The sequence below is a fragment of the Zootoca vivipara genome, chromosome 8 (assembly GCF_965207765.1).
Source record: "Zootoca vivipara chromosome 8, rZooViv2.hap1.1, whole genome shotgun sequence".
Taxonomy (NCBI): Eukaryota; Metazoa; Chordata; class Lepidosauria; order Squamata; family Lacertidae; genus Zootoca; species Zootoca vivipara.
In genome coordinates, this window is record NC_142591.1 from 86130349 (window position 1) to 86142373 (window position 12025).

At 40.8% G+C, this 12025-nt stretch overlaps 1 protein-coding gene across 1 annotated transcript in view; it reads right to left on the reverse strand.

The window, feature by feature from the left end:
- The window catches only part of STX17 (syntaxin 17), a 257051-nt gene that overhangs the window by 163467 nt on the left and 81559 nt on the right, over nt 1–12025 (reverse strand). The window lies entirely within an intron of this gene.

Here is a 12025-nt window from a genome sequence, read left to right on the forward strand (position 1 = left end):
CTATTCAAATTTTAAACAATCCTGGAGTCACCTCGATTATATTTGGATTTCAAGAGAGTTAGGGTCGAGGATAAATAACATGGAAATATGCCCAAGAACTTGCTCCGACCATAATGCAGTACTTTTGGATTTAAAAGCATCTCTCCAGGGCACTTACAGATGGAGAATGAATGATGCTTTATTGAGAAATGGAAAAATTCTGGAAAAGGCACAAAAACATTAAAAGATTATTTTGAGATTAATTAAGGACAACAGTTAATAAGAAAGTAATATGGGATGCCAGTAAAGCTGTAATGAGAGGATTTTTGATTCAACAAAATGCAATCAGAAAAAAAGAACACAATGCAAGAAAAGAAAATATTTGGAACCAAATGAAAGATAAGGAAAAGAAACTGAGATCTAATCCTAAGAATGTACAGATACAGAAAGAGATTAAGGCATTGCAAGTTCAATTTTCCCAGTTAATGAATCAAGAGATAGAAGCTAAAATTAAATGGATGAAACAAAAATCGTTTGAATCAGCAAATAAATGTGGAAAATTACTGGCATGGCAACTGAAAAAAAGGCAGAAGGCAAATACCATTACAAATCTTGAGCAAGAAGGAAAACATCTGGAGCACCCGACAGAGATCAGAAAATGTTTTCAGAAATATTTCAAACAATTGTACAAACAAGAAAGACAAGACAAAGATGAGGTGGAGCAATTCTTGGACAAACATGGATTGCAAAAAATCCCGGAAGAGAAGAAATCCCTACTTTCACAACAGATATCTACACAAGAAGTGGAGCAAGCTATACAACAAATGCAACTGGGTAAGACCCCAGGCCCAGATGGACTTACCACTATGTACTATAAAACAATGAAGGACTGGATAGTCCAACCATTGAAAGATTTGTGTAATGAAATCCTGAACGGAGGAGAGACCCCTGAGTCTTGGAAAGAAGCCTATATCACACTGATACCTAAACCAGATACGGATAGATCGCAAGTAAAGAACTATCGCCCAATCTCCTTGTTGAATGTGGATTACAAAATATTTGCCACGGTTCTGGCATCTAGGCTGAAAAAGGTCTTAAGAGACTTTATCCACCAAGATCAAGCCGGCTTTCTGCCAGGAAGACATATGAAGGACAATATAAGGAACGTGGTGGACATTTTGGAGATGTTAGAACAGAAAATAAATAAGAAAGCCGTGCTGATGTTTATTGATGCAGAGAAGGCCTTTGACAATATCTCTTGGTTATTCTTTAAAAAGAACTTAGAAAAGATGGAGGTGGGCCAAAACTTCTTGAATGGAGTAAATGCAATTTATTCAGACCAAAGAGCAAAAATAATTGTCAACAATATGGTCTCAGAAGACATAAGAATTGAAAAGGGTACAAGACAAGGGTGCTCCCTCTCCCCTTTACTTTTTATATCGGTTCTGGAAGTCTTACTTGACAGAATTAGGAAGGATGAGGAAATTAAAGGAGTGACTGTAGGGAAGAAACAATATAAACTTAAAGCATTTGCAGACGATATAGTTCTGACATTACAAGATCCAGAGTCTAGTGTTCAACGGGCTCTGGAAATAATTCAAGAATTTGGAAAGGTAGCAGGTTTTAAATTGAATAAATCAAAAACCAAAGTATTAGATAAAAAATTGGATAGTAAGGAAAGAGGAAAATTACAAGAAGCAACTGGTTTATCTTTTGTTAAGAAAGTAAAGTACCTTGGTGTAAATATGACCTCAAAGAACCTGAATCTATTTAAGGACAATTATGTTAAAATGTGGAATGAAGTTAAGAAAGATTTAGAAACTTGGACTAATTTGAAACTGTCTCTGTTGGGCCGCATAGCTACTGTGAAAATGAATGTATTGCCAAAGATGCTGTTTTTATTCCAATCGTTGCCAATAATTGAGAAGTTAGATTGTTTTAAAGAATGGCAAAAGGTCTTATCGAAATTTATATGGCAAGGGAAAAAGCCAAGAATTAAATATAAGATACTTACTTATGATAAACAAAGAGGAGGCTTTTCCCTGCCGGATTTAAAGATTTATTATGAGGCAGCCACCTTTTGCTGGATGAAGGATTGGTTTTTGTTGGAAAATACAGATATAAGATAAGATATCTTTATTGTCATTGTCCCCTTGCGGGAACAACGAAATTACTCGGTTGCTACATCCACTCAGATAAAGCATTCCGCATAATCCAAAATTACAAAAAGCTAATTAAAAACAGTAATTATACTACAAAATAACAAGTAAAATAAGATGACTTCAAAGTCCGGGCTTTCCATTTAAGGCCAATATTAAGATATTTTGGATTTAGAAGGTTACGATAATGTCTATGGCTGGCATGCATATTTATGGTATGATAAAGTAAAGGCCCACAGAGGCTTCAAAATGTATATAATTAGAAAATCTTTGTATAGTGTTTGGTCCAGGTACAAAGATTTATTAGAAAGAAAAACACCTAAATGGATATCACCACTGGAGGCCAAGGTTCGTAAAAGAGTAAACATGGAAACCAGTTGGCCGAAATATAGAGATTTGTTGATTCAAGAAGGAGACCAATTTAAGTTAAAGTCCTACGATGAGTTGAAATGTAAACTAGATGATTGGCTCCAATCAGAGAGGTCAAAGTTGGAAACAGAATTGTTAGAACCTAAGACGAAAATACTTTCCAGAATGTATAAATTGTTACTGGAATGGCATACGAAAGATGAACAAACAAAGAATGTTATGATTTTGTGGGCAAAGAATGTGGGTCGTAATATTATGATTGAGGAGTGGGAGAAATTGTGGAATGTGAATATTAAGTTTACTGCGTGTAGTCTATTACAAGAAAATTTAATGAAGATGATGTATAGATGGTATCTTACACCAGTAAAATTGGCAAAGATCTACCACAATCATGATAATAAATGTTGGAGATGTAAGAAAGAAATAGGCTCCTTTTACCACATGTGGTGGACGTGTCCACTAGTAAGTTACTTCTGGAATAAGATTTACAATGAACTCAAGAAAGTGTTGGAAAACACATTTGTTAAAAAAACCAGAAGCATTTCTAGTGGGCATTGTAGGGAAAGAGATTCCAAAGAAAAATGTTCCTTTTTTTATGTACGCCACGACGGCAGCGAGACTCTTGATTGCTAAGAAATGGAAACTACAAACATTACCAACGATTGATGACTGGCAGATGAAGATGATGGAGTTTATGGAAATGGCTGAGATGACCGGAAGAATCCGCAACCAGGGAGAAGAAGCGATGGAAGAAGAGTGGAAAGATTTTAAAATATATCTTAAAAAACATGCTAAAGTAATATATTAGAATAGAAATGAAGTTGTAAATAAACTGTGGAAATTAGTAATATGTGATAAGATAACTAGAAAATAAGATATATAAGTTGATTAAAATGATATAGAATTTGCTAATTATAAATGTGTTAAAGAACCACAGGGAGGGAAGCCCGAGGAGGTCCCTATAGACAATGTGAAAGGAAAAAGGAAGATGTAATTTGATTTTGTGTTTATTTCTTTTGTATTTTTATTATTGTTGTGTTTTTTCTCTTATGTTTTTTTTCTTGTATCCTGAAAAACTTTAATAAAAAATTATTATAAAAAAAAGAAATAAATTCTTGCCGCAGTTGTTGCATACATAGTCTTTTAGAATCATAGAATCATAGAGTTGGAAGAGACCACAAGGGCCATCCAGTCCAACCCCCTGCCAAGCAGGAAACACCATCAAAGCTTTCTTGACATATGTCTGTCAAGCCTCTGCTTAAAGACCTCCAAAGAAGGAGACTCCACCACACTCATTGGCAGCAAATTCCACTGTCGAACAGCTCTTACTGTCAGGAAGTTCTTCCTAATGTTTAGGTGGAATCTTCTTTCTTGTAGTTTGAATCCATTGCTCCGTGTCCGCTTCTCTGGAGCAGCAGAAAGCAACCTTTCTCCCTCCTCTATATGACATCCTTTTATATATTTGAATATGGCTATCATATCACCCCTCAACCTTCTCTTCTCCAGGCTAAACATACCCAGCTCCCTAAGCCGTTCCTCATAAGGCATCGTTTCCAGGCCTTTGACCATTTTGGTTGCCCTCTTCTGGACACGTTCCAGCTTGTCTGTATCCTTCTTGAACTGTGGTGCCCAGAACTGGACACCGTACTCCAGGTGAGGTCTGAGCAGAGCAGAATACAGTGGTACTATTCCTTCCCTTGATATATAGACGCTATACTCCTATTGATGCAGCCCAATATCCCTTGGTATCTCTTTCCCCACTATACCCAATTAAAAGGCTTCTGCTTTTACACATTTAATATTTATTCAGTTTGATAGGATATTGATTTATATTAATTATTTTAATGTTTAGACAGGTGTCTGGGCAGAGAGCTACCTTTCTTCCTCTCTTTACTCGGAAGCACCTGGTGGCAGGGGGTGCTCTGAGGGGGGAGGAGGGGGGGAGGGAAACCCAGACACGAAAATGGATCTCCTTTGGAAGGCCGCACCTCACAGGTTCCTCTCGTGGCAGGAGGGGACCCGTGGGGAGGGGGCATGAAGAAGGAGGAGGATAAAGTGAATATTTGAAGGAAAAGATTTTGAATTAAGATTAGAAAATCCGCCATAATTACATTAAGATACTAAGAAAACCAGGAAGAAGAGATTTGAGGAAGTCACAAATACAATGTTAAGAAATAAGATTTGAAAAAATTATTTGTTTGTTTTATATGTGTATCTTGAAGGAGCAGCTGGGGGAAATCCAAACCTTACTACTCCTCCGCCCCTGACCTCCTGGTGGCAGGGGGGGGGCTAGGGGTGGAGGGGGGGGAGGACAAACCCAGCCCTAAAATGGACCACCTTTGACTCCCAATGCCTACGGGTCCTACTGGTGGCAGAAGTGGACTGGTGGGGGGAGGATGGAGGGATGGGATATATATACCATGTTGTGTTTTGTCTTTGTTTATACTAAAATCAATAAAAAATTATTTTAAAAAAAGGATATTGATTTATATTTAAATGCTATTTAAATGCCAGGCGCCCACTTTCTTTCCGCACTCAGGGGAAGCCAAGTGGGAAAGCGCGGTGGCATGTTGAGCTCTTGTTGTGGAGCCTAGTTTTACACGTTTAATGTTTATTCCGCTTGATATATTAATTTAATACATTTAAACATGGGCGTGGCCAGGATTTTTGTTGGGGAGGGGGGAAGAACTGATGTGATTGGTCAGTATTTCTATTGCTTTACTTGATCGGGGGGGGGGGGGGCAGAGCTCCGCCCATGAATTTGAATATTATTTAAAATTTACCTGCCTTTCCCCCCTGACAGGGACTCAAGGCAGATTACGGATAGGATAAGAGCAGCTAAAAATCATGGGGCAGGGAAACAATCATTTTTAAATTATAAATCATTGTTTATACAGTATATATACTGTACTATATATATGCAGTATATATAGTAAACAATGAAAAAAATCAATGAAAGGGGTGGGGAGGGAAGAGGAAAAAGCAACAGCGAAACTCAGGCACTGATTTCTAAATATATAAATGCAATGAAACAAAGGCAAAGACCTTTTTGTTCTGAAGGGCTTTTTTTCCTTGCCAGCCAGAACTTATCAGAACTCAGTTCCAGCGGCAGCACTACACCAGCCCCCATATTAAATGCAGTCCGTTCCCAAAAGCTGTTGGAACGAGAAGGCCTTCACCTTCATTTTATTCCATTTCTGTTTAGAAACCAGTATCTGAGTTTTGCAATTGATTTTTCCTCTTCCCTCCCTGCCCCTTTCCCCTTGTGTGTTGTTTTTTTAAAAATATTTTTTAATTTGATATGTTACAAAAAGAAAAAAAAATGCAAACCTAACAGAAAGAAAACAAAGAATTAAAAAATGTGAAGAATCACAAGGCGTTAACAGCCTAGAACTACAAATGTGCAAAGATACAAGGTAATAGAGTATTAACTCATACTAAGATTCCCTTTGCAAACAATAAATACTTATAAAAATAAAAGTGCTCTCTGCCTGTGAGTTCTATCATTACTTGGAATAAAGTTTCTTTATAGTCTTCAATGAGCCAGACAGTTGCGCATATATATATATATAATGCTCATTCAAGTTCTGTCCTTCACATACTTTTAGCTTGTGAGGTATCTTTTCAAGAAGGGCAAATTGCCAAACCCTTGAATACCAGCAATCCAGGTTATTTAGTCTTCCAGTGATTGGCAGTGCAGCCCTGGGCTGATGCTAAGAGGTGAGAAATGTTATTTACTTTTCAAATCCCATTCTTGTTCCCACATACAGGTTCTAAAGTGCCAGATAAAAGGATGGAGTAATTGTTTGTTCAGTTATCAGCAAGATCTCAGCAAACACCATATTCCAAAACTCAGCAATCTTGTTCTGGTTGTATATATTGCCATTCTGAGGAGCTTTTTTTGGCTGGAGAGAGTGGGGTGCAAATGCGCGAAGTAAATAATTTACATCCCACTTTTTTCTTAAAGATTGTACTCTTCAACATTTTTCTGATGAAAACAAGGACGTCCTATTACAGGGGTCAGCAAACTTTTTCAGTAGGGGGCCGGTCCACTGTCCCTTAGACCTTGTGGGAGGGCTGGGCTATATTTTGAAAAAATAAAATAAAATGAACGAATTCCTATGCTCCACAAGTAACCCAGAGATGCATTTTAAATTAAAGCACACATTCTACTCATGTAAAAACACAGATTCCCGGACTGTCCGCAGGCCGGATTTAGAAGGCAATTGGGCCAGATCTGGCCCCCGGGCCTTAGTTTGCCTACCCATGTCCTACCAGTACTACATAATAATTTTACTATTTATACCCCACCTCTCTTATTGGGTTGCCCCAGCCACTCGGAGCTGCTTCCAACATATCTCAAAAAAAAAAAATCTTAAACATTAAACATTTTTAAAAACTTCCCTATACAGGACTGGCTTCAGATGGTTCAGGGGTCAGATAACCCCATAGCACCCAACATTTCTCCAATAGGGACATCCTAAGGCAGGCATCCCCAAACTGCAGCCCTCCAGATGTTTTGGCCTACAACTCCCATGATCCCTAGCTGACAGGACCAGTGGTCGGGGAAGATGAGAATTGTAGTCCAAAACATCTGGAGGGCCGAAGTTTGGGGATGCCTGTCCTAAGGAAAAGCGGGGCTTTCTGGGATCAGATCAGAAACCAGGGCGGTTTCTTTAAATCTAGGACTGTCCCTGGAAAATAGGGACACTTGGAGGGTCTGCAGGATGGCATGTATGGTTCTTCCCCGTCCTCCTCTTTTAATCCCTACAATAACCCTACAAAGTAGGTTGGGCTGAGAGTCAGTGAGCTTGTGGCTAAGTGGGGATTTGAACCCAGCTCTCTCCCAGGTCCTAGTCTAATCACTACCCTACAGTGGCTATCACACAAGGGTGCCCAAACTTTTTTCAAAGAGGGGCAGATTTGATGAAGTGAACGTGCGTGAGGGCCGACCAAGGTTATTGAGCTTTTTAGGATTTAACCCCAAAGTTTTTGAGCTTTGGGGGGATTGAAGTTGCTGAGGTTTTTAGGATTTTACCCCAGGACATATACTGCCATGGGGGCCGGATTAAATGGGCCGGCAGGCTGTATTAGGTCCCTAAAACGGACTTTGGACATGCCTCAAGGGTGAAGGTAAAATGATGATGGTGGCAGTGTATGTGGCTAGTCAGTCCATCTTCTCCAGACTTCCTCCTCTGCTGCCCACAGCTAAGGGGCAAGCAAGTAGGCCAAAGCAGCAGCAATGGCTCCTTCCACCAGGTAGGAACAGTGGCTGGTCCCCCCCCTTCAAGGCAGCACTTTGCAGTAGGAACAGATAATTCAGTAGTTGGTCTGTGAGCACTTAGGAATGGAAGTTTAGAAAAGATAGTGTCCATTGCTTAAAAGATTTCTGCACCCAGTTTTTATTTCATTGTCACCCATCATTACAGGGCAACACCTTTTTGAGAACGATGCCATGTGCATCTGCAGCAGCACCGCTGACACCTTCATCTGTCCCAGCTCCTGCAAAACATCTCTCTCCTGTATTGGTCTCCACAGCCACAGCAGGTGCTCTAATGCCCCAGCGCCTTGACTTCACCCGTGAAAGCGTACTCCTCCACTGTCTCTGGAGACAGATGGATGCCAACAAGCAACAATCACTTTCCAACCGCTCAGGAACAAGTTATACCGGTGCTATGGCATCCATAGATCGGCCTTCTGCAATCTGATAATGCTGATCAGCAGCTGGCTTCTAGATGCATACCCTAAATACCATTTGTGTCCTGTTCCGAGCTGAAAGACTGAGCATGCAGATGCTCCCTTAAGGCATTTTAGAAAGGCAGCTGGGATTTTCTTCATATTGAGGTCTCCAGAGAAACTGAGTCGAACGTTAGCTTGGTTCGAACACTGTTTATTTTAGTTATTGTTATGCTGCATTCTTTTTGAAGTTTTGCTTGTAAAGCATCCAGAAAAATATTGATATACAGCTATATAAAATATTAATGCTACTAATAATATGCTATAAGGCTTTGTTGTTTTTACTGCAAGGGACTGGTGTGTCTGCCCTCCTGGAAAATGTTTTAGAGCAGATAGGATAAATACCAATTCCATACGTTGATAGTGCCATCTTGTGGCACTGCCTCTTGAGGATGGTCTGAGTTTGACATGAGTAAATGGCTTATCATTGACAAAAAGCATGGCTTATCATTGACAAAAATGGTTGGACAGTGTTCTTGAAGCTACGAACATGAGTTTGACCAAACTGCGGGAGGCAGTGCAAGACAGGAGTGCCTGGCGTGCTATGGTCCATGGGGTTACGAAGAGTCGGACACGACTAAACGACTAAACAACAACAAAGATAGAAGTTTCTTTTTTGGATATAGAAGATAAAAAATTAAGGAATAGATGAGAACAGGGGGCATTTCACATTTATGTTTATGCTCCGGCGGGCATATGTTGATCTCCGGCGGGCTAGGGACAAAGGTAAAAGCTGTTTCCTTGTTCTGCTGGATCTCTCAGCGGCTTTTGACACCATCGACCATAACATCCTTCTGGACCGTCTAGAGGGCTTGGGAGCTGGGGGCACTGTCATGCAGTGGTTCCGCTCCTTCCTCCTGGGCCGTGTTCAGAAAGTGGTGGTGGGGGATGAGTGTTCAGACCCCTGGGCTCTCACTTGTGGGGTGCCTCAGGGTTCTGTCCTCTCCCCCATGCTTTTTAACATCTATATGCAGCCGCTGGGAGAGATCATCAGGGGGTTTGGGCTGGGTGTCCATCAGTATGCTGATGATACCCAGCTCTACCTCTCTTTTAAATCAGAACCAGTGAAGGCGGTGAAGGTCCTGTGTGAGTGCTTGGAGGCGGTTGGAGGATGGATGGCGGCTAACAGATTGAGACTGAATCCTGACAAGACAGAAGTACTGTTTGTGGGGGACAGGAGGCGGGCGGGTGTGGAGGACTCCCTGGTCCTGAATGGGGTAACTGTGCCCCTGAAAGACCAGGTGCGCAGCCTGGGAGTCATCTTAGACTCACAGCTGTCCATGGAGGCACAAGTCAATTCTGTGTCCAGGGCAGCTGTCTATCAGCTCCATCTGGTACGCAGACTGAGTCCCTACCTGCCCACTGACTGTCTCTCCAGAGTGGTGCATGCTCTAGTTATCTCTCGCTTGGACTACTGCAATGCGCTCTACGTGGGGCTACCTTTGAAGGTGACCCGGAAACTACAACTAATCCAGAATGCGGCAGCTAGACTGGTGACTGGGAGCGGCCGCCAAGACCACATAACACCGGTCCTGAAAGACCTACATTGGCTCCCAGTACGTTTCCGAGCACAATTCAAAGTGTTGGTGTTGACCTTTAAAGCCCTAAACGGCCTCGGTCCAGTATACCTGAAGGAGCGTCTCCACCCCCATCGTTCTGCCCGGACACCGAGGTCCAGCTCCGAGGGCCTTCTGGCGGTTCCCTCACTACGAGAAGCCAAGTTACAGGGAACCAGGCAGAGGGCCTTCTCGGTAGTGGCACCCACCCTGTGGAATGCCCTCCCACTAGAGGTCAAAGAGAACAACAATTACCAGACCTTTAGAAGGCATATCAAGGCAGCCCTGTTTAGGGAAGCTTTTAATGTTTGATGGATTTCTGTATTTTAGAATTTCTGTTTTGTTGGAAGCCGCCCAGAGTGGCTGGGGGAACCCGGCCAGATGGGTGGGGTATAAATAATAAATTATTATTATTATTATTATTATGCTGTTATTATAATTTTCATTTATACCAGACCTTTTTTTTGTACTCAAAGTGCTTTATGTGCATCAAGGATGGGAAACCCAAAATTGGCCTGCAGTGCCTTCTGTCCGAGCCCACAGCCTCTCCTCCTCCTGAGCCCCAACCCTTCTAGGCCACTGAAGTAAATTTTAAAAAACAGAGATAAATCGTAGCAACCCAGTTTAACCTTGTACAGGCATCCAAAGGCCTCAAGACCCACATTTCCTAGCACTCTAGGCTATCACCCTTTCCCATTGGGGAAGGAAATCAAAATACAACTGTCTCCATCTCCCTGCAAACTAGGAAACAAACAAGCAAAAAAACCAAAACCCTTCCACCCAGAGGCCTAAAAAGGAAAAGCCCATTTTATTTAGGGAAGCCATGTGCTTTAAATGTATGGGTAGATGTAACCATGAGTTACTTGCACAAGGTTCCCAAGGTTTCCCCCCCCCCCTCCCCGGATAACAACGTACACAAGAATTGCCAGAGCACCTTGCTAAGGAATGAGAAGGAAAGTTTGCACTTCTAAGACTTAAGGGTCCTGCTACATCTTCTCTGAGGTCCTCCTCCAATGTCAGTCCATCACCCTTTTGAACTAGGGCCCCTTCTGCACTGGCATTAAACTTGCTGGTTTGGGCGCTAACAATGCTTTTGCCGGCATTTGTGTGTATGCCACATTTTTAACTACATATAGGTCTTGCCATTTTCAAATCAATTTTAGAGCAAAGAGGAGCAAATGCACAGCAAGCTGTTATTTGAACAAACATCTGTGAAATACCCTTAACGTGGCACAATAGTTGCCATTTTTTATATTTAAATATGATCAACACTTTCATATTTTGTAAAAAAACAACAACCATTTTTAAGCCAGCCCATTAATGTCTATGCAAAAATAAATGTTCTTATAAATGTTATATAACATGCTCACTTTTAAACATTTTGAATTCTCTTTCAGAAATGGCAACTTTTCTAAGCAGCTTCAGGGAAATCCACATTTAAAATGTCCGAGTAAGGATATGAAGAGAAACCTCAGAGGTTCTTTCAAGGGACGGGCTTTTTAAATATGGGGAGACATCATATGTAACTTTGTAAGGAAACAGCACAACTATTAGGGTTAGAACGTTTCCTCTTTTATGAAGTTAATTTTGATCTGACTGGGACAAATGAAGCAATTATGTATAATAATAAAGCAAACTTACTTGAACAAGTGGCATCCAAGCTGCATTTATGCACATAAACCGTAACTAATTACAAAATCCCCTCAGGAATCTTAATTATGGTACATGAATTGTCTTTTAGTTTTTAACAGACTGTTTTATGGCTTATTCTAATTTCAATTGTGGGTTTGCGCATTGATATGGAAAGTCTTGTTTTATCAAGTCTAGATGAAAATTTGCAAATTGTTTAAAACTGACTCATGACAGCTAAGAAAACACCTTTTGGATTTTATTCCCCACAGGGTAAAGCACAACTAATCCAGCTATGATGCAGAGGGCATTTGCATAGATTCTCTCCCACCATTTCTATGCTGGAATTTTTCCACTAGTACAAAACTAAAATAACAGAATTTTCCCAAAGAGAACTTTTGGTTTCAATGTATTTTGCAGGAGAGGAATACAATGAAATATTGACATACTGAAAAGGGTGAACAGGGTTTTCATATTATGTGGACTGTTGAAATTTAAATAAGTAGTTTATGACTTGTGACATCAGCCGATGGGTAGGACAGGGTTAAATCTTGCATTGGCTATGGAAGAGGGCAAACAAGAACAAACCAGAAAGGT